Below are 23,842 nucleotides of genomic sequence, written 5' to 3' on the forward strand. Positions count from 1 at the left end.
GTTCAGGAAGATGCTTTAATAAAAGGAAAGGGACTGTGGACTACACTACAATGTATAGTAAATACTATCTGTTGCTATATGTATTACCCTATAATGTAATTTCTGTATTATTTAACACATCATGTTAATTCTCTTGCTTTGTTTCAACTTTGTTTTAGATTTTTGCTTGGGTTTAGTTTTCCACCATCCTTATCCTATTACATTGCATATTAGATGTTCCACATTATCGACTGCATTGACTTACACCGTGTAATCTGCTTTGAGCCTTAGTGAGAAAGCTGCACTATAACTAACAAATAGAAATACACAAAATGCAGTAGATAAATTTATTTTACATGGAATGAGAAATTTGTCATGAAAACTAAACAGTGAGGGGTGAAACAGGAAAATGTAAATTCCCAGGAGACTGGGTTTTGCAAAGATGGAACAGCAATAATAATAGAAGTGTTGTTCTGCACTCTCTCTGACCTAACCCTATGCAATATGGAACAATACCTTAATGAGCGCCGGGGGGGGAAGAGTACATACAGAAGAAAGCATTTCTGAAAAGCAAGCAGGAATGAAGGCTTTAAAGGTAAAAACCAGTCACATAACTGTTGCTGCAGTGATCTCACTTTCATATTTCAGCCAGTAAACAAGTGACCATATTCTGCACCGACTGAGCCTTCCTAATAAACTAGAAGGCATAACTAAAAAACAAAATGTGAGGGAACTTGCGCAAGGTGCTAAGTCCTGGTCTGAAAGAAAGTCAGAATACCAACTGTTACTGCAAACGTCCTCCAGAAGACAGCTGCCACCTACAAATCATCTATGAAAGCCAGATCCAGTAGAACATGCAGACCAGGTATTTGATCCTTTAGAATTTCATTCAGAACAGGCCCCTCCTATATCCAGAAAAGGCCCCACCAACCATTAACAATTCAATTTAAATGTGTTTGTTTATTTTAATACATTTTTATCCTACCCTTTCTCCAAGGATCACAGGGTAATTTACATTGTTCTCCTCTCCCCCATTTTATCCTTACAACAACCCTATGTAGGGTAAGTCTCCAAGGTTGCCCAGTAAATTTCTTGAAAGAGAGGAGGAGGAAGAGGAGGAGGAAGAAGAGTTGGTTTTTATATGCTGACTTTCTCCACCACTTAAGAATCAAACCGGCTTACAATCACCTTCTCTTCCCCTCCCCACGACAGGTAGGTGGGGCTGAGAGAGTGGGACTAGCCCAAGTTCACCCAGCTGGCTTCGTGTGTAGGAGTGGGGAAACAAATCCAGTTCACCAGATTAGCCTACGCCGCTCATGTGGAGGAGTGGGGAATCAAGCCCGATTCTCCAGATCAGAGTCCACCGCTGCAAACCACCACTCTTAACCACTATGCCACGCAGGCCAGAGTCTCTCAGATCCTAGCATGACACATCATTGTTCTTGATGTTGTATTAGATGCAGATGAAAGAGTTTGAAGCCATCAGCATATTAATGACATGATGCTCCAAAATGCCAGACAATCACATCCAGCTATGGCTTTTGAAAATGAATAGCACTAGCGACAGGATGCATCTTTACATAGACCCACAAAATAATCCATAGGAAACTTGGGGGAGGGTAGCCATCTTTCAACACCATCTTCTTCTGGAAGTCAACCAGGAAACGTAAAAAATTATGCCTCCAGCCCTCAACAGTATCGCAGGTTTCAATACCGAAACTTGAACATGGGTATCAGTGGTGTCACATTCCACCTGTCATGTCCATTTCTCTAATTCACAAGGGCTACCAGAGCAATCTGAACTCTGGCCCAAATTCCAGGTAGCTATGGGTCCAAAATATAAATATATAATGGTGTTTAAAATTCAATAGCACATGGGTTGGCAATATCAAATTTTAAGTACCTTTTATGCATTTATATTCCAGATCTTTTCCATCCAGAGCTGCATATTTTAGAATATACTTTGGATCCATCTTCTAACAACCCTTTAAAAAAAGAAATATATGCACTGAGCAGTGGATAAAGACTGACAAATTTCTCACTTTTCCTCCCAATTTCTTATATATTCCATAAAATATTCATGAACTATACCAAGGCAGCCTTGAAATTATTTGGGTATCTGTGTGTTCCATTTATACAGATCTTATATTCCTGGAATATTCAAATAAGTTTCAAGTCTAAAAAGGCATTCTGTGTACTTAAGTCAAATGTACATAGGGAATGACAGTTGTGGTTTGTTTTGTTTTTTGGTTGTTGTTTTTTAGGGATAAAGGCAGTACAGAGCGCCTCATGGACTGGAAGAAAGGCTTAGATTAACCTACAAGCCCAGTTTTCTGGCATGTGCTGGGGAGGGGTTGGGAGCTGGCACAAGGTTCAGGGGCTTGTCTGGTGGGGCAGGGTCTCAGCTGGGCAGCCAGCATGCTGCCACAAAATGGCTGCTGGTGTGGAAGCTGGAGAAGGAGCCATAGCTTCTTTAACTCTAGTGGGAACTTTTCCTGCTCTGCTACATACCTTCCTAGCCTGCGCTATATTTCAAATGGACCAATCAGGCCCTGGCTCAATAGGGGCGGGGCCACCAGGCAGGCTCCGACCTGAGCTTTTGCACCCAACTCCTCCAGCTAGGTATATAAGAAGCCATCCCCCTTGCCCAGCTGAATCTGCTTCCTAATACATTCAACAAGGGTAATGTTGAAGAAGAGTTGGTTTTCATACCTTGCTTTTCTCTACCTTAAGGAGTCTCAAAGTGGCTTACAGTCACAATCCCTTCCTCTCCCCACAACAGGCATTCTCAGCCTAACTTACTTCCCAAGGTTATTGTAGGATAAAGCTGATATTGATAATATTCATTAGACATATTTGAACAGCCATCAGCTGTGTACACCACTGCCTTAAAAGAAGCTAGAAGAATAAATACTCATTTTGATTTCTAAGCCACTCAGTTTCTCTAGGAAAAAAACACTTGTATAATTCTAGAATATCCTTCTCTCATTTATATAAGCTTTGGGCTATACTGTACATCACATGAACACACGAAGCTGTCTTATACTGAATCAGACCCTTGGTCCATCAAAGTCAGTATTGTCTACTCAGACCAGCAGCGGCTCTCCAGGGTCTCAGGCAGAAGTCTTTCACATCACCTACTTGCCTAGTCCCTTTAACTGGAGATGCCGGGGATTGAATCTGTGACCTTCTGCATGCCAAGCAGATGCTCTGCCACTGAGCCACAGCCCCTCCTTGTTCTTTTGAGCTGGGGCCAGACTGGCCCTGGAAACAAGGCTCAGGCTGGTACAGCTCCACCACTGGGCAAAAAAGACCTGGACAAGAGGTACACATCCTTTTCTATTGCCATTGTGAGAGCTTGGTATGGAATTTGGAGAGTTGCTACAGTCCAGTAGAGGGGCAGAGTGAGACCAAGGTGGCACACATAATGGTAATGTTGAGGGGATGTCAGCATCAAGATGAGAAGCACTTCACAAAAAGAGGGGAATGAGGTTGAAGGGGGGCGGGAATTTTCCAGGTGGTGTAAATTGTCAATCTGCTCCTGTTTTGTGTTATCAAGTGTTATAGTCAACTAGTTCCTTGTTCAGGTTGACATGTGGACAAAAGTATGGCAAAAGTGAGGTTTACTTTTTGTGCATTAATAGATTTGCTAGGATTTCTACTAATCCATACTCAGATCGAGTTTGTGAATGTAAATCTGGAGATATTGGGACTTTACACCATCTCTTATTGTTTTGTCAGCACTGGTCAGCTCCTCGGTTGCGTTGGATCACCCCAATATTGTCTAAATACAAACTTCCCTTGGAGTCCTGGGTGATATCCCACATAATGGGAGATATTCATCCTGATATCACTAGTTCTGTTGCAAGATTTTTGGCGGAGGTGATGTCGCTCAAACGTCAAAATAAAACAAGCACGTAAACTACGAGTTGAATGTTGAAACAGATTTTGTGATTTCAATGAGACTGGTTCAGGGGGAATATATTGTTATGGTATTAGTGATGCTATGTTTAGTAATTGTTTCTACTGTGTTTTAACCTTAAGTATACGTTGGGTGTTGTAAATTGATTATGTGTTGTTGTATTATGTATTATTGTTATGGTTAAGCTCAAGACCTTTGGTCAAAGGAGCTAGTAAATAAATGGAATGGATTTCTACTAATTGTGTTGACATATACTAAACTGTAGAAATGCAATTATTCAAGTCTATGTATTAAGAGCAATATTCCAGTAACATAAAAAAGCCAATAAAATAAATGCTTTTCTTTCCAATTTCTTCAGAAACATATGAATATGTCCTCACCATTTAAATTAGTAGAAAATTTATCATTTATTCTTACTGACTTTGCCTGAAGCTAATATTTTGCAATCAAGGAATCTTGAGAAGAAGAGATTTGAAGGGCCAGTCCAAAAGTTTCACTAGTAATAGGGTTTATATTTCTCTGCCATGACAACTCATTCACTACAGTAGACTATGGGCACAAGTATTGAACGAACTTGCTCCTCTGTTCAAGTGGAAGATACTCATGAATAAGTCTTCCACTGTAATCCAGCTGGACTTGAGATAAACACGGCATGCCTTTGTGGACTCATGAGCCAGGAAACAACCAGTCTTCAGTAGAGCCAGTTGTCAGTCACACTCTCAGTTTATGAAACTGCGGACCATGAGACTAGTTCACATTCGCAAGCTTCTTCTCTCTCCTAAAGTTGTCCAGCAATCAGATCCAACCATACCTAATCAATGCTTTGTCCTTGCACTCAAATAAGAATAATAAATAGGAAGCCCTTAGCCAATACAGTTGTGATATGGTTTATACCTACATTTTGGTCTGTGCCTCCCTTCTTTCTACAGTCGTCACCACCTAGGGTTGCCAGGTCCTCCCTGGCCACCTGCATGGGTGGGGGTGGAGGGAATCAATATAAGGCCTCGACAGTACCTGCATGATGACATCAAGTGATGTCATAACATTGCTGCCAACAAGGGAGACACTCTGGTATTTGGACAAAAACTCTACAATAGAAGCTGTTTTTACCATAGAGTTTTGCCCAAATATCAGAGTGTCTCCTTCGTTGTAGCCTGTGTGATGATGTAACTTCCAAAAGAGTAATAAAATTATCATAGCATGTTTCATTCATTGAATGTCGGCGATGTGGGGGCCTAAGCCTCATTTGAAGCCTGGTAAGACCCCCCCCCACTGGCTAGTTGGATGGTGCTGGGGGGAGGGGGCCAAAAGTGGGTGATCTCCCATCCCCAGCGGGGGGCTGACAACCCTATCACCACCCAAGTCTCTCAGCTATAAACATAAGAAAGCCCAACCAAAAATAAGACTACAGTCCCTAGGTCCAGATCTCGTCTTCGTGACTGTAAGCAAGTACACAAATATCAGAAACATCCATGTACGTACCTCCTCAGCGTACATATAAAAATAAGTAATTTAATTGGTGTAAGTCTGTGGCAATAGATAGCCAGCATCAACTTCCATGGTCCCGTCTGCTAAAAGGAGGATCAGCTAACCATTTTGCCATATCTTCAGGTAAATAATTTGTTCACTTCACCAAATAAATTTATTCTGATCAGGGTCATCTGAAATACATTGTTGCTTTCACTAAATAAACTCGCTTATAGTTGTGCATGGTTCTTTAAAAACAATTAATACATATTTAAAGCATAACTTGGTAACAGATTCCCAAAAGTTCACAAAACAAGAGAATCTTTCATCAAAGAAAAGGTTTGCAGTAATATTATACAAATAGACATATTAACTATTCTACCCAGAGTAGGTTCGTTATTTCAGTGTCCAAATCAACTGTGCTTTAATGTTGAATTTAGTTACCTGATTGATGGATAAACAATTTAGATAGTAAAATATGATATGGCATTCTTCCCCATCTCTTTGCACAGCTCATCACAAAGAGAAGACATTAAGCAACTAATTACAGTAATGAATGTAATGAGAAAGGATACAACTTATGAGCTCGTGTACTAAGGCTGGTCTGATAATCTAGAATAACTACTCAGTACTGACCAGCATCATATTATTGGATACTATAAACAAACTAGAATTAGCATTAATTGCTGGAATTCTTTTATAATGTATACTTATGTTTGCTATACTGCATCTACTTTTTTAAAAAAAATCACCTATTTTCTGCTTTTTCAAATAGCAGATTTCTTTTGATCTTCGGAAATCTTTTTAGAGTTGACACACACAAAAACCCTCATCCTCACGCAACCAAGCTTGTAAACACATATTTATCCTCATCATGTCTACAAGCATTTTAATTATACTATCAGCAGGAGCCCTGGAAGTAAATGGAATCACATCCCATATTCCTTGCCAGCTCATATTCTATAGGGAAACTGGCAAGTTTCTTTCCAGAGGAGGATTTTTAAAAAGAGAAGGTTTCGAGGAGGATTTTTTAAGAAGATATATAGCAGAAGACTCAACAGTTAGCAGGTAGGAGCAGAGCATCCTTATAATATAAGTCCATGTGTGCTGAACACTACTGTCTACCTTGGTGATGAATTCCATTATCCCCCACCCCCTTTATGTTGTCTTATTTTGACCACCATCTTAAAGGCTGTTCGCTCCTACAGTGTGTCAGACTTTTGATAAATTAATGAGCAAGCCATGATGCAATATGCTTCTGGGAGTTAATCATCTTTTTGTGCTGAAAGCCCCAGATTACCTAGGTTTAAAGTTCCATCAAAAGTGATGACTTACTAGCAGGGAAACACGATGAATAATGTGAAGTTATGTGAAATTATGAGTCAATCCAAACAATAGCTTATGTGTTAAATAACTGACAGAATGGGTGCCTAAAAACTGTGTGACTTTGCCTGAACCTCCTACCCCCCCCCCCCCACACACACACACAATCTAATTCAGTAACGGTAACTCATTTCATCAGTCAAATACTGGCCAAGTATTTTTTTGAAGTATTAGTATCTGAATGATAAAAAATATATTTTTATAATCAAAGGATTTATAGTAATTACCAAAATAAATTGAGTTAACTTTTACTGCAAAGTAATGCAATTATCCTTGGAAAAAAATATTATAACATTCATAATGTTAAGTAAGGTTTCCATAAATTCAAGACAGGCTTCACTTCTTTGGCTTCTCTGTCCTTGAACGCTAGGGTCAGCCTACAATTGCAACCTTCTTTTACAGAAAGAAATAAAGAAAGCAAAATAGCAACCATTAAAAAAAAGAAAAGTCAGTGTTTAAAGGCACTGAAGTGGGCAGCTGCCTACATGGTCACCATAAGCCTCCTGCAACTTGACAGCACTTTCTACTATCAAGTGGAGAGCTGGTCAGTTCTACGCCAGGGCTTCTTAAACATTTTCCACTCGCAACCCCTTTTCGCCAGAGAAATTTTTACGCAACCCCGGGTATATAGGTATATAAAATAGGTATACAAATCAAACATTTACTGATAATAAATCATAAAGACATTTATTTTAAAAAACAATTCTCTGGTGTACATATAATTTTACCATTTACTGTTGCCAAATTTTTCGCGATCCCCACATTCAGTTACAAGACCCCATATGGGGTTGTGACCCACAGTTTAAGAAGCTTTGTTCTACACCAAACTCTAATCCCTCACCAGAACCTTGCAGAGCAGACAGCCACACAGTGATGTCACACCAAGCAAGGAATCATGAGCAGTCCAAAGTACTGTAGACTTCTTGTGTTCTTGTTCAGAGACACCAGCAGTTAGCTCGTCAGTAACTTCATCCTATCACTGTGTTTGCTTCAGGAGCCAATCAGCCCTCATTCCTGCTCTTGCTAATTACTGAGACCATAATGAAATTAAAAGGGTAAACTGCTACCCACATAGTGGCATTATTACCTTTACGGAACCTGATATTTGACCATGATTGAATGATAAACAGTCAACTCATTAGCATATCAGCTTTAAAATCAATTATTTTGATGTGGAATACCAAAGTTTAGCCTATAGTTACAAATGTTGGCTGAAAAACGAATTAAATTAAGGCAGAAATAAAACAAAGTAACAGCCATTTTTTTAAAAAAAAAGTTGCTTTAGGTAACAGGTATTGTTTTAGGGATGTAGACACTGTAGTCGAAAGAGTATCCTGCAGTGGTCAGATCTCTTCCTTTCACTTCCCCACCACCATTTTTTCCACTTATACTGATAACTTTTCCTTTGTAAAGCAGTGCTTTCTATTTCCTATTTTCATTAGATCTCATAACTAAACAGCCCCTTATTTTTAACTACTATATATATAGTATATATACACACACACACACACATATACAGATATTGCTAATTATTACTATGCCAAAGCTCCTCCAGTTCTTATATGCTCTCACCGATTCCAAAAGATCTGACTTCTGAATAATGCAATTAAGATTAGAGCATAGATGATATTTACATTGATAAACCCTTCTGTCATTGTATATTTAGAAAGTTTTCTCAACTTGCAAATGCATTCTTATTATTCCCTGCAAATATGTCACATTAGCACTGATCAAATATGTCACATTAGCCTAGTCAAGTGCTCATACTGCTCTCTGGAACAAAATTTGATGAAGAAAGTCCAAATATTAAGTTTTCTGTACAACTCAGGGAAGCCAGGTTTCCCACTTCAGCAGGAAACCTCCAGCGTGGTGTAGTGCTTAGGAGTGGGTTTGATTCCCCACTCCTCCACATTAGTGGCAGACACTAATCTGGTGAACTGGGTTGGTTTCCTCACTCCTAAACATGAAACTAGCTGGGTGACCTTGGGCTAGTCATAGCTCTCTCAGCCCCACCAACCTCACAGGGTGTCCGTTGTGGGGAGAGGAAGGGAAGGTGATTGTTAAGCCTGTTTGAGTCTTCCTTAAGTGGTAGAGAAAGTTGGCATATAAAAAACAACCTCAACTCCTCCCTGCCCTCTCATTCTGTCCGCTGTCACCCAGCTGGGTGGCAGATGGAAGCTGATGGGAAAATGGGGAGATGGGGGTCATCAGCATTGGACTGGTGCCATGAGTTTGGGACAAATAACAGCACATCACCCCTAGATGTGAAGTCACTTTCAGGTCAAGGCATAAGTGGTGTCGCAGCATCAACACCACACTGATCACCCACAATTTCCCCCAATATCCACCCCCCACACACTGGATAAGTCTCCCATGGATTGCCAGCCTTGGGTTGGAACCCTAATAATATTGGCACCATAGCAACCATAGGGGAAGCAGCACAATATAGAAAGCACTGGCTTTTCTTCAATGACTTTAGTATAATAGCTCTGGTGATCGTTTTCCCTGCCACTTCCTCACCATTGAGCCACCAGAGTTTTTAAATTTGTTATACCATCTTTCTTTATGAAATTGCAGTCTCCTTTGCTGACACCCAAGGTCCATGATATAATAGGGACAATGCCAAATTTTTCTGTAAAGCATACGGTACATCGTAGGATATATTGTACGACTACATTTCTGGAAAACATTCTGACTGCACATTGCTGTCTTTTTATATACAAAGATAATTTTTAAATGGTGTTTGGATGTTGCTAAGGTAGAAGAAAATATTGTTTGTTGTCCTCTCTGTTGCTGTACTGAGCCCTCAAGTATGAATCTTTTATCAAAACAATGCCTGCTTATCCATAACGGGGGGAGAGGGGAGAGAAAAAGAGCAAGATGGAACAGCTGCAAATACTTCATAATCATGTGAAAATCCGCTTCAAAAAACAACAGGCTACATCCCTTAATCCAAACATCAATGAAATCCAAGTACCCAGAGGAGGTTTTGGATAGGGAGCCCCTTCGTGCTTTGATGCAGCGGTATCTGCAGCACATTTAGCAGAAGAATTTCATTTCATCCCCTAAAGAACTGATCCATTTGCTTTACTGAGTTAATCTACAGCACCGCTGACAACCTCTTTTTTCCCCCATGACAGTCTTCCTCGCTAAGGAATACTCAGGATTCATCTTCTGCTTATTCTGTGTATCAATGTTTTCTCTCTCTCACTCACACACACACACCACAAAAAGACCTGCACCTGCAGCAAAGGTACCAGCCAACAAAATAGGAGCCAGTGATGATACCCCCTACAATAGACTCAAAGAAAACAAAGATTTCATTAATCAAGAACACCTTTGTAAATTGTGAACAAATACATTTGTGATAATATATTAATACTGAGATGCCATTTTGTTAAGAATGTCTTAGGCAAACAATTCACAGTGGCAAACAAGACATTTTCATATACAAAAAATGAAGCATAATTGTTGAATTGACAAATGTGTTTAATTTACCTTATTTTTCATTTCTTACAAACGTACATTACAACTCCCAAGTAACAATGTGTTTTTAAGTACCTAATTTGAACTGTGAGCCCTGTGGGGCAGAGTGGTAAGCTGCAGTACTGCAGTCCAAGCTCTGCTCACGACCTGAGTTCAATCCCGACAGAAGTTGGTTTCAGGTAGCCGGCTCACGGTCGACTCAGCCTTCCATCCTTCCGAGGTCAGTAAAATGAGTACCCAGCTTGTTGGGGGTAAAGGGAAGATGACTGGGGAAGGCACTGGCAAACCACCCTGTAAACAAAGTCTGCCTAGGAAATGACGGGATGTGACGTCACCCCATGGGTCAGGAATGACCTGGTGCTTGCACAGGGGACCTTTACTTTACAAATTTACAAATTTTCAATACCTTTATTGGCATACCACCAAGCAGTCGATCAAATAAAACCAACCATTTAAACGTCATTTAACCTCCACCTCTTAACAATTTCATCAAAAAATTTAGCCACAGATTCAATAGTCTCAGAATCTCGGGAGGATAGCAACAATTTGACCTTTACTTTACTTTAATTTGAACTACAAAAACCTGTCCTGCTTGTCTGAAGACAGGAGATTAAGCCCTTCGAGTACCATTTCTACAGTCAATATGGGAACTATGTTCCCTAGAGAGCCAGAAAGGACAAGGAAAGAGGACAGTTCTCTATATTTTGTTAGTCATAATGTAAGGAAGCTGAGAAACATCACAGAATGGATAGTAATCTATTACACCAAGGATACGGACTCAACCAATATCAGATTTTGATCTTAACTCACAAAATGGATGAAGTGTCATCTAAAACGTTTACTTCCTCATACTTATTACTACATTTCATTCCATAGGCTTTTTTTTAAAAAGTCCTATTAAATAGCAGAGACTCTCCCCCTCCCTCCCTTCACCAGCTTATTTTTAATAAGTGTTATATCAGACTGATATAGTATGACTCAGTATAATATCAAAAACACAAGGACAAAAAAAATCAGAGGTTGCCAACGAGGGGATTTTCTGCTGCCATCTAGTGTCACCTTTCATCATAAATCAGATTAAAACACCAACAAGGGCTGCTTCACGCATTACACAAAGATAAGCTGTGTCAGAAAACAAAAAATACCACACAGCACCAATCATACATTATGCCACAGCTACATCCATTTGTATGCCACTGCACACTATTGTATGTTGCTATAAACAGATGCCCTGACCTGGATGGCCCAGGCGAGCCTGATCTCATCAGATCTCAGAAGCTAAGCAGGGTTGGCCCTGGTTAGTATTTGGATGGGATACCACCAAAGAATACCAGAGTTGCTGTGCAGAGGAAGGCACTGGCAAACCACCTCCGTTAGTCTCTTGCCATGAAAACCCCAAAAAGGGGTCGCCATAAGTCGGCTGCGACTTGACGGCACTTTACACACACATATCTGTCATATAATTGTACATAAGGGCAATTTTTCACCCTCCATCAACAACAGCACACACAAAATGTTCCACATAGCACTAAAAAGCTCAACAATGAACAAAACTCTTAAGGCTTAGAAGCCATTCTTCTGGAATGCTGTAGTTGGTCTCGCCATCCAGAAAGACACCACTGGTTATATTTATACCCGTTTCTTCCCAACAGGGACTCGAAGTGGCTTACAACAGTATTCTCCTCTTCTCTGTTTTATCTTCAGAAATAACACCCTGTGAGGTGGTCCCTGTCCAAGGTCCATGAGCTTCCATGGTTGATTAGGGATTCAACCTGGGTCTCCTAGATCTTAGTCTCACTCTTACCACTACACCACTGTGGCTCTCCACAGTGCCCCACTCTTGGCCAAAAGGAACTTCTGTGATTTTAAAAGCTGTATCACAAGGAAAAATTAAGCAGGAGCTCATTGTACATTACTGTACAAATGTAATTTGATGTATTGTCAAAGGCTTTCACGGTCAGAGTTCATCGGTTCTCTTAGGTTATCCCGGCTGTGTGACCGTGGTCTTGGTATTTTCTTTCCTGACGTTTCATCAGCAGTTGTGGCAGGCATCTTCAGAGGAGTAACACTGAAGAACAGTGTCTCTCATTGTCAAGTGTGTTTGAAAGAGTAATATATATAGTCAAAAGGGGGTTGGGTTTGAGCTGAGTCATTGTCCTGCAAAAGTATCAAAGGTAATGTGCTAATCATTGTCCTGTAAGTATCAAGATAATGTGCTAATGAGGGTGTGGTATGTTAATGTGGAACCATTGTATCCTGAAGTGATCTGTTAACATGTGGAATCCAAAGCTAATCTGCATGGCTATTGTGGACTGTAGTCTTTGTTAGTCTGGAGTTTTTCAGGACAGGAAGCCAAGCCTTATTCTTAAACTCTCTTCTGTTAAAGTTGTGCTGATTTTTATGAATTTCAATGACTTCTCTGTGCAATCTGACAAAGTAGTTGATAGAATTGGCCAGTATTTCAGTGTCTTGGAGTAAGACCCTGTGTCCTGTTTGGGTCAGTCCATGTTCAGCCACTGCTGATTTCTCAGGTTGGCCATGTCTGCAGTATCTTTCATGTTCTTTTATTCTTGTTTGTATGCTGCGTAGTGTGGTCCCGATGTAAACTTGTCCACAACTGCAAGGTATACGATATACTCCTGCAGAGGTGAGGGGGTCTCTCTTGTCTTTTGCTGATCGTAGCATCTGCTGTATTTTCTTGGTGGGTTTAAACACTGTTTGTAGGTTATGTTTTTTCAAAAGTTTCTCCGTCCTATCAGTGACTCCTTTTGATGTAATTTGATGTATTTAATTTTTTTCCTGCCTTTCAAATGTTGCAGGCACAGGGGACTATAAGTTTTGAAAACTGGCTAAGTGCATTTTCTTGCTATTTTTGTTTCTTTTCAGGAAGTTCCTATTTGAATGCCTTCAAAAGTATTCTCTACAGAACAGCTGCTGCTGGCAATTCAGGTCAACACAGAGATTTGCACTTCAGAGCTCTAAAAAAATAACCTATGGAACATCCTTTAGTGCAAGACCCAGTGTCTGCTCAGGAAATACCACTCATCCCTCAGGGAGGGTTTCCATCTGGTAAAGAAATTTATATCTTTCTACGGAATAGGGTTAGGTTGCTCTGCTCAGCAGGTCTTACTATGCTGAAAAGGCAAGTACTACTGATGACCAAGGTTCGTGGAAGGGCTAGCCAGACACTCATATATTCTACCAGTGTAAAGAAGCTCTTCCTGTTTTATAATTCTTCTAATTTTGAAACAGAGGATTCTAACAAGGAAAATCAAATTATCTTTTCCCACCCAAACCCTGAATTTTAATATAAATAAATAAATAACATTTCGGGGGCAAGGAATACCCCTCTGCCAGAATTCGTCCTTTTTCATATTAAAAAGTTCATGTATTATGTTTGCTTCAGCGTTGCCAGAATCCTCTGGCCCAGCCATCCCCAATTTTAGATTGATCAGCTGGGGAACCATTGTAATTTTGAGTGCCTGGAGTGTCATGACCTCACTTCCGGCTTTGTCCCAAAAATGACATTAATTTAATTCCTTGGTGAGTTCCTTAACATGCCACCAGGGAGGGGATCATTCACTTGCTCATTTTCTGTTTCCCAAATTTCATGGTTTTTAGCAGGCCAGCACTGCTGCAGTGTTCAGCATCAAATGCTAGCTAAACAGGATTAACATAACTGCAAAATATTAAAATCTCAGTACACAGGATGCTTCTTACTCCTTCCCTGAACAGCTTGTAGTCTTCATTCCTTAGAGATAACATCTACATATCTAATTCCCAAGTCTGCCCCCGGCCTGTGCATACTTAATTTCACAGACAGGGGCAGATTGACCCCCAACAGGTTTTTCTGCAGACTTAGGAGACCCCCTGGGTCTGCAGAAAAATCTGAATCTTGGAAAAAATTGGGTTTTAAATCCTCCCAAAACTAAAGAAAGTGTTCTCTCTGGACATGTGCATAGAATGCACCTACCATCGGTGGCTGCAAGTGTCGTTGTCCCCCAGCCCGCAGGCAGCTATTCCAGACTAGTGGGATGCTGACAGCCACCTAGAGATTGGGACTGGGGGGGATGGCCTCAGCGGGCTCAGCAATGTGGGGAGGGCCCCCACTTGTCTTTCCCTATCTCTGACCAGACTCATTTGAATCATGTGACAGTATCACTTTAAGCAGGACTGTCAAGTTATTACTTGGAGGACAAACGTTTATAAACTACTCACTATATGCTTGATCTACCAATTTGTTAGTATTCTGGCCAGTTTCCCAACTACTGTTCATATTTGACTGTTCCTCGGTATAGGCATGCCTTTATGTTGACACACCTATCTAGTCTCTTGCAACAGAGGTATCTTAAGATACTCTGACAGAGTATGTGACTGAGGTGCAAGTAGTGTAGACATGCTGTATGTGACCTTTGAATGCAACTATTTTACTGAGGTGAAAAATCTTTTAATTTTTCCTTTGCTCCAAAACATAGATCATGTGGAGACATTACTTCTTTTATTAGAAGATAACTGTAGATCTATCATTCTTTCAGTTGCAAAATTTTATGCCCTTGTGATCAATGTTTGCAGCCATTCAGATGTGGTCTAAGTTTTTTTTACATATTTTAGTAATCTGTTTAAAACTAAATTAAGAATCAGTATGAGGTAGAGAGAGATTTTGAACTACTTGGATTTTGAAAATATATGCTACTTGTGAAAACAACTGAGTCTTGCAGCACCTTCAAGAATATCATATATATTTGGCATACGTTTTCATGAGTTTCAACAGATGCAAGACTAGGACACCTCTGCATAATTTGGTTTTAATCTGCCATGTGTTCCCTTGATCACCTGTAGGCTATTGTAGATTTCAAGTCTTTAAAAAACGATTTATTCAAAAATAGCAAGAACAGTAAATAGTTGCATAAGTAGAGGTTTGGTGCTCAACAAGGTAATTATCTACTTTTATATTCAACTGCTTTTAGAAAACCATTGGATAAATCTGTACCTGTTTGATTAATGTTATTAAGCCTACTACGCCAAGTGAAAAACTGTTGGTAATTAGAAGATCATACAAAGCCAAAAGCACTTTTTAAAATGAAACAAATGTTCAGGGGTGTTTAGTAGTAACCTTTCTTCCCGCTCTCAGCCTTCCTATGTTAAAAAAATTCATAGGTGTGAATATTGATTTATATAGATAAAATTCCCTCTCATAAGATTTCATCCCACTCCTGGATGCACACCTTAACATGGTGAGGGGCTTTGTGTGTGTGTCAGCTAAGCTAACAGCAATATTGTAAGGACTCTGTCAAAAGGCTAAACTCCTAGCAGAGTCACTCTAGGCTGAATGATCACAGCTGAGACACCAGGCTAAGATGCATTCACCTCCTTTAGGAATCAACAGCCACAACAGCAGAAGAGAATAGACAATTCTAATGGCGATGGGGGTAGTGGAAACCTTGAAGGGTAGCTATTGGGCAGCATCAGTAATGGAAGGTGACACTGGCGGAGGATCTTTCATAGACAGCTGCAGTGTCACTTCTGCTAACTCTGGTTAGTACTACACAGAAGACCACTTCTGATTATCTTATACCTTGAAAACCCTATGACAAGACAATCCAAAGTGAAAAAAAGATATAGTGCTGGAATACAGAACCCTCAGGTTGGACAGCTACTCAGTCAGCTACTGGGGAAGAGCAGAGGATAAGTATGAGTAGTGCTATTCTTAATAATGAAACTGTATTAAAGCCAAAAGGCTTGTTGAAGTCCAAAGCTGTCTAACACATACAATAGGAACGTGGAACATGAAAAGTGTGAATCAAGGTAATGGAATGTTTAAACATTGCAATCCTGGGAGTGAATGAACTGAAGTGGACTGGATTAGAGCATTTTCAGCCTGAAACAATATGCCAAAAGTATACAATGATTTATTTAGGTATACGGTGATAGAGGTGATATGGTGATAGCGACAAGAGTAGTTTATGCAAGAAAGTGGAAAGCAGAGGAATACCCAGATGTAACTGAATGGGCAAGCAAATTAGCAGAATATGCAACCATGGCTAAATTTAAATAAGAAACATACTGTTAGATATGCAAATATAATTGGGAAATAGAAAACTAAGTCAAAGAAGGTGATAATTGGATTGTAACCATAGAGTAAGTTCAAATGCAATGTAACAATTTGATGTTTATGTTTGTATGTTTAGTTTTTTTAAAAATTAAAAATTTAAAAATGAGAATATACAGAACCCCGTGTGAAAGCATTTACCTAAGGCTCTCTGCTGCCAGAAATGAACTATTATTAAAATCAGCAGTAAAAAAATTTAGAGGGACTTCAGCATGAAACTGCTCAGCTAGACTTTACCAGCAAGTTTGATTCCATTTGTTTAGGGTTTAACATAGATCACAAGTTCCTCCCCCCATTTCCATTGTTTAATATTTTAAAAGGTAGAAATATTATGCTTCAGCTAGTTAGTTAGTTCCACTGTGAACAGACAGTCTACTCACATACATTTAATTGTTGCATAAAATGTCACAAGACTATGTTTTGCATTTAATGATCTTTTAAATTCACCTTATATTTGGATGTGGAGAAGAAATAAGAAAATGTACTTGGTTTATCTCAACAAATGATACTTTGCACTTCTGGGATCACCCACAAATATCTAATCATTAAAGCACAAATTTAAACAAGCATACCAAAAAATAGATTTTAATAATCATATGTAAACTGAACATTAAACCAGATAAAAGAAGCTGTTTAGCGATGGCTGATGTTGCACTAGGAGTGACAGAAATTCAGGAGAGTGACCATGAAACAGGAGCAGCTGGTTTATACAAAATGAATTAAAGGAGTACAAAACACAACTTTGCCCATGTCTTTTTTTCTAAGAGCCCACACTCCCACTAACTTTACACAAGATGATCCTCCCTCTTTTTCCCCAAAACAGATGTAGTGAAAATTGAGTGACAAAGTACCTAACTTTTCTGATGTCCCAGTTGTGGTAATCATACGGGGGGGGGGGGGGCTTTTCTTTTCACAGGAAGAAGAATATCTGAGTAGAGCTGGTTTAACGTCAAGGCTAAGAGAGAGAGCTGTTGGTTATGAACCCACAGGTTCAAATCATGTCTCGCCCATGCACAAACCAAACTGAGAGCTTTTTTCTTCGATTAAATGTTTTCCTCCTGAATAATAAGAAGACAGACTGCATACTCAAAGTGGTTTTAAATACAGGAATGCAGAACGTGCTTCAACCTGTTTTGCACAAACATGCAGAAATTTCTTGGCTGGACATTTCACATGCTACATAATCTTTCAAAACTCTATTGATGATTACTACACAAGTTCCATTTTAAACACTTAAAAATAACCCATGATTCTGATTTTTTCCTTTTCACGAAAACTTTAGTTTTTGATTTATTACATCAACAATTTTTCTTATGTGCTTTTCTGCCAGCTGCTCACAATACATTAAAGTTGTGATGTATGCTATAAGATTATAATTTATATTAAGCTTTTACAAACTTATTTAGGATTGTTGGCAACAAGTGTGGTTCAATTTGCACATTCATCTTGCCTTTAAGCACTCTTGTGCCCAGGAATACAATTTGTTTCTATAATATATTACCTTTGTATAACAAGTCATAGAGCAGAATGTTCCTCCACTTTATATTTAATATACTTGATCATTAAGTATACTATAATGTTCACCTTCAAGCTTGCCCATCTTAGAGTCTTCAAATGTTTCCAACCAAGCTTCCTCATTTCAGAGGGTGTCAAAAGTTACCACATAAATTTGCAGCAGCCTTAACATGTCACACAAGCAGCTTTGAGACAGAACAAACTTTAAACGATTACTGGTTAAAGCAAAGGTTTGGAAGCTTCACAAGCGAACAGGGAACTGCAGCTGAATGCCAATTGAAGCAGAATTCAAAATGGTCTAAGTATCAAACTATAAATTAAGGCACTCTCTGTGACTTAATTTCTTATGAAGTTTGCTGCCTTTAACAAGTTGATTTCTATAAAACATACAAATTAAGTCTCAGCATCCCTAAAATGTTTATCCCCCCACAAATAGTCTGAAATTGCTAACCAAAATAAATGTACCGTATATACTCGCGTATAAGCCGAGTTTTTCAGCCCAAAAAAAGGGCTGAGAAAACCCAACTCGGCTTATACGCGGGTCGGTCGGTAGGTGGAGGGAGGGAGGGGGAATTTGCCGCCGCCTGCCCGCACGCCTTCTCTGCGCCCAGGAGGCCCCGCGGGCCGCTCCTGGCCCGCAGGGAAGGCGAGCGGACAGGCGGCGGCAAGAAGCGCGTTTGCATCCGCTGAGGTTTGAAGAGCCAACGCTGTGAGCCGAGGAGGGGGTGGGATCCACGCTGCCCCACCAGCCTGGCCTCTCGAGAAGACCTAGTTGCCTCTGCTTCTCGTGGCTATAAAGCGCCGTTTCATCTGCTTCGGCGCCAGTGCTTAAGACCTTCATCCCACCACCGCTTCCAGGAAGATTTCTCACGAGCCTTTTAAAGAAGTTGCATGTGCGTGGCGGGATTTTATTCCCCCCCTCCCTCCAACCGACCGACCTGCCGCCTGCCCGCACTCCTTCTCTGCGGGCCGGGAGCAGCCAGCGGGGCCTCCTGGGCGCAGGGAAGGCACGCGGGCAGGCGGCAGCCCCCTCCCTGCGCCCAGGAGGCCACGCGGCCAGCAGCCGGTAAGGTAAGCCTGCGGGAGGGGAAGGGCCTCCTTTCCCACCCTCGGCTTATATGCGGGTGCCTAATTTTTCCCCATTTTTGGGGTGAACTTAGGCACCTCGGCTTATACTCGGGTCGGCTTATACCTGAGTATATACGGTAGTATGCATGCACTGGAACAGATTGACCTAATAGATGTGAATGGCTCTTATTGTTGCGTCGTTAAGCTACTAACAAAGAAGGATGTACTACTACAGACACGAATGATTAGTCTAAAGACATGACTACATCACTATTGATCACAAACCCACTTTTAAATAAAAGCCTGAGAGCATGTTTTAAAATAGGCACTTACAAATTCATATTTACTCAGTGTACTATGGGCCCTATGGAACCATTACTGCACAGCAAACCATAATTATGATTCACATTCAGTTTGCATATAAATTTTTTAGTTTGCAGAAAGCAAGCTAACATTTCACCATTTTGAAGAGGTAAAACCAAGGGGGAAAAGGGCAACATGGGAGAGATCTCTCCAAGATCAAGTTTCTAAGGCAAAATGTTTTTATAAGGGAAATCACAGAAGTCTATCTTCCCTCTACTCAGACTATACATTCTTACAGATTTACTCAGAAACAGAAATTTTGATACTATAATGGAAACCAACAGCAAATGGCTGTATACACAAAAAGGTTTATTATTTTGTTTATACCTTACTGTTTATACACCATTTCTCCACAATGGAAATCCAAAACTGTTTACATCATTGTCTTCTCTTCCGGGTTATTCTCACAACACCCCTGTGAAGTAGGTTAGGCTGAGTGTGTGTGAAAGGCCCAAGGTCACCCTGCAGCCTCACATGACAAAGCAGGGATCCAAACATGGGTCTCCCAGATGCCAAGCGTGACACTCTAACCAATATATCACACTGTCCCTCAAGTTGTGAGATCTGGTTATTTAGCTCTGCAAAATGTTTATGCATATAAAAGACACAAAAATCTTATCAGAGAACTCTGGATCAACTTCTTCCTTTATATATCAAATTAGGGCACTATTTGGTCCCAAATCATTTCAAATGCAGCCAGTGTTGTTACTGGATAATGCCTCAAGTGTTATTGTTATAAAGGCAAATAAAATATAATGTTTAAGGTACTTGGAACAGTGCTTAATTTTCTTTGTCCTTCCTACCATTCCATCAAGGATCAATTGATACCCTTTGGATGAATTCAAGAAAAAAAAATCAAAAATACAAAAGGACAAGAGAGACGTAAAACCAATTACCTTGGTCTTATTTTTCATTAGATAGAACAGATTCCCTTTCAGACGGCACCATCTCTTCTTTGGCTCTGTATACAAAAAAAGCATGGTATTAAAAATAGCAACACAACCCTTTTATCTTCTCACATTGAATGCATTTTTAATAATAAAGATCAAGGAGGAAAGCATTAACAACAACAACAAAAAAAAGCCCACTTCGCTTGGCAGCTGGTATACAACATGCTACTAAATGCCAGGTAACTTCCCAGGTTCCAGCAGCTAACAAAATTGGTGACTGCAGTGCACACTTGACTGTGTTTGCTCTGCTTCTTTCCTCTTTTTGCAAACGGGGACAGAGACTGGCCCTTCAGCCTGAGACAGACAGAGCTTCAACAGATTAGCAAGCAAGCCTTACTGAGAATGTAATGTTTACTCTTTTCATGGGATCATTACAGACTAAACTGCTTGATCTTACTCTTTTTAAAATCCTTGTTTTTTGTTTTTTAATTTACCATTTCTTAAAACACCAGACCCAGAATGAATCACCGCAAGCTGCATGACAAGGTAGATAAATGTGGATGCCTTCAGAGAAAAGCATAGGGTATTACAAGCAACCACAATGCTGGTTAGAAGCTTTTTTTAAAAGTTTGTTTTATTGAACACATCTTATGTAAGGAAAAACCAAACACCCATTTAAAAATAAATTAAGAAAAGCTGAAATTGACAACCCAACTGGTATAATCTAAAACATATTTCTAAAGTGGAAAAGGGATTTACAGCGTTCCTCATCAGAGGGCAAGTAAATGTCTCACAACAGTATTAGTCACAAGGTTAAACCACGGTCTGGCACTACAAGAGTAAGTCTCAACGTGATGTGTTCCTCTGGCTTCTCTTTCTTAGCATATCCTATATATGTGGAACTCTGTAATTGATTTACAAATAAGCAAATGGAATTTCTTTCCCATTTATATTTCCCATGAATAAAGATAATCTGAAATAGATTAATCAACCAGCCAGGAAGTATTGAGAATAAAGAAGTATCTTGTCTGAATGTACAGATTTATGGAACAATTCCATCTCCTTGTTGGGTTACAGACCTTGATGTTTCTTGTTATCTCACAGTATCCTGCCCTTCCTTCAAGGATAGGGTTGCCAACCTCCAGGTAGTGGCTGGAGATCTCCTGCTATTACAGCTGATCTCCAGGCAACAGAGATCAGTTCCCCTAGAGAAAATGGCACTTCAGAAGGTGAATCTATCGCAGTATACCCATTGAAGTCCCTCCCACCCCCAAACCCCACCCTCCTTAGGCTCCACCCCCAAAATCTCCAGGTATTTCCCAATCTGGCACTCAGGACAGCACTCAAGTAGCTCACGGCAGCATTCACAGTTCTCCTCCCTACACTTTTATCCTCACATCAACCCTGTGAGACAGGTTACATTTACAGAGAGTAACTGATCCAAGGTCACCCATTGAGCTTTATGGCTGATTAGGGATTTTAATCTCCCCTGTCTTAATCCAACACTCTAGCCAGTATGCCAAATGGCTATATGCTGAATGCATCTCGGGTATCCATATTTACAGTGCTGGATCCTTTGTCTTTTGTATTGTTAATTGTATTATTGTTGTTGTATTGCAATTATATTGTAACAATACAATAGCACTCATCTGCTGACATGTTTTAAGGAAGGGATTTCTTGTGCCTGTATGCAACTATCAGAAGAGGTTGTTGTGGAAAATAGACAAATACATGTAAATGTATTTGATTTACCTAAGCAACAACATGCAACTTTCCTTGGCACAGGGTTTGGTTACCTTTCCATGAAATTTTTATTTTTGTCAGCACAGAGAACCTTGCATTGAGACAGGACAGCATGCTGAATCGAACATGAGCAGCACACACAGACCTCCCCCATTCAGCCAAATGACCCTTTGTGCTGCATGAACATGAGTCCACGCAGTCTAAGTAACTGCAGGTGATAGATTCCCCCCATTTCATTCCCCTGTCTACATGCAGAAAACAGCTGCTATGGGAGGGGGAATGCCATGTAATATGTAGTTTGGCCCTAATACATCATTTCTATCACTCCACAGTGTAAATTAATCCAGTTAACAGCCAACAAACAGCAGGGCCATTATTTTCCTCCATTCTCCTATATGCCAGCAAAACTCTTATTCACCATAATCATGGCAGATTACTTGGAAAGGTGTTTAACATCAGTCCATTGATAGAAAAGACAACAGATTAAGCCAGAAAATATGTGAATACTAAAACTGTAATGTAACAGCCACCAAGCACACAAGCATACACAATTGGCAAGACCAGTTGTTTTTACCTATACATTTATCATCCCCGAACACTCTGCATATCTTCAGATTTCCTTCCTTGTCAAAACAAGATGATGGCCTTCTAGCCAGCGAAGCAAGTTCCTTAGCATTGTATCTCATCTGGCAGCTCATGAAGAAGATGAGGAGGAAGTGGATGATTACAGAGATGCTAATGAACTAGTTGAAAGTGAGCAAGGTCTATTCAGCAGGCAAGATCAAGTGCAACCTCGAAACAGAAAAGAAAGTGCAGTACACAGTTAAGCCATGCTATCTTCTTTCTATAGATGTTTTGTTCTAAAAGGTGATTAAAGAAATCATAGTCAATTAACTGCATGTTTTACTTGATTAAAAATTTCCATATGAATAAAATTAACTGTTCTGAAGGGGGAGGGAGCATTATTACTTTGCTATTAGATGACACACACATACACACGTTTATAGCAGCCATCTTAGAAGTGCTATTCTCCCCTGCATAAGAAAATGGGATGCCTCTTCCAAAGGGTGGATGACCTACCAGCTCTTTTCACACGTACTAGTGAAAGTATCAATTTTTTTCAAACATTTGCTGCTTCACAATTCCAGAACCTGGTGGTCTGATATCAAAGATAAGAAACCATGGGCTTTTTAAATGGCTGAGTTCAGCTCTAAAAAAAAAAAAGTGGTCAGTGTCCACGGGTCAGCCCCATGTATGCTCTAACATCTAGTTTGCCTCTAAGGTGAGCATAGACTCCTGTGAGAGCAGCCAATTCTCACTTTTTTACACCATGAAAGTTTTTTTCAGGTGTATAACCAAAGTGTGCCACCTCAGAAATATATAAACACTGATAAAGAAAATATTTCAAAGGCACTTAATACACTTAAAATGATGAAACCCTAAACCAAGTGTACTCAAAAGCCCCTTTTGCTCAATGGGACTGACTCCCTAGATATGTTTAGGAAAATTAAGAAAAAGGGTGGGAAACTCACTCTGATTATACTTGAGGTGCAACACAGCGCAAGCCAGAACAATGTACTTTAGAGTTATAAAAGGAGCCATGACTCAGTCGTAGAGCCGTTCCTTCACAGGCAGAAGATCCCACATTCAGTCCCTGACATCTCCAGTTAAAGCAGGTAGCAAGCATTCAGAAAAGGCCTCTCTTTGCCTAAGGCACCGGAGAGCCACTGCCAGTCAGAGTAAATGTTACTGGACTAGACAGACTAATGGTTTGACTCAGTATAAGACCAGCTTCAGTATGAGTGCGTACTTCATCTATAGTACGGCTTCAAAGTACAATTCCAGCTCTTATCTCTGGAGCGATATTCAAGACACAAATGAAACTTGCAACCATGGCAACAGTGACTCACAACTGCA

The 23,842-nt window shown here is 40.1% G+C and overlaps 1 protein-coding gene across 4 annotated transcripts in view; it reads right to left on the minus strand.

Moving 5' to 3' along the window:
* The window catches only part of INPP4B (inositol polyphosphate-4-phosphatase type II B), a 258,022-nt gene extending 237,765 nt beyond the window's left edge, over positions 1-20,257 (minus strand). For all 4 annotated transcript variants that reach the window (XM_056855456.1, XM_056855457.1, XM_056855455.1 and 1 more), the window contains exon 1: positions 20,189-20,257. The gene's annotated coding sequence lies outside the window, so the exon portion shown is untranslated. The remainder of the gene's footprint in view (positions 1-20,188) is intronic.
* Between the last annotated feature and the right edge of the window lie 3,585 nt (positions 20,258-23,842).

This window comes from Euleptes europaea, chromosome 9 (genome assembly GCF_029931775.1).
Source record: "Euleptes europaea isolate rEulEur1 chromosome 9, rEulEur1.hap1, whole genome shotgun sequence".
Classification (NCBI taxonomy): Eukaryota; Metazoa; Chordata; class Lepidosauria; order Squamata; family Sphaerodactylidae; genus Euleptes; species Euleptes europaea.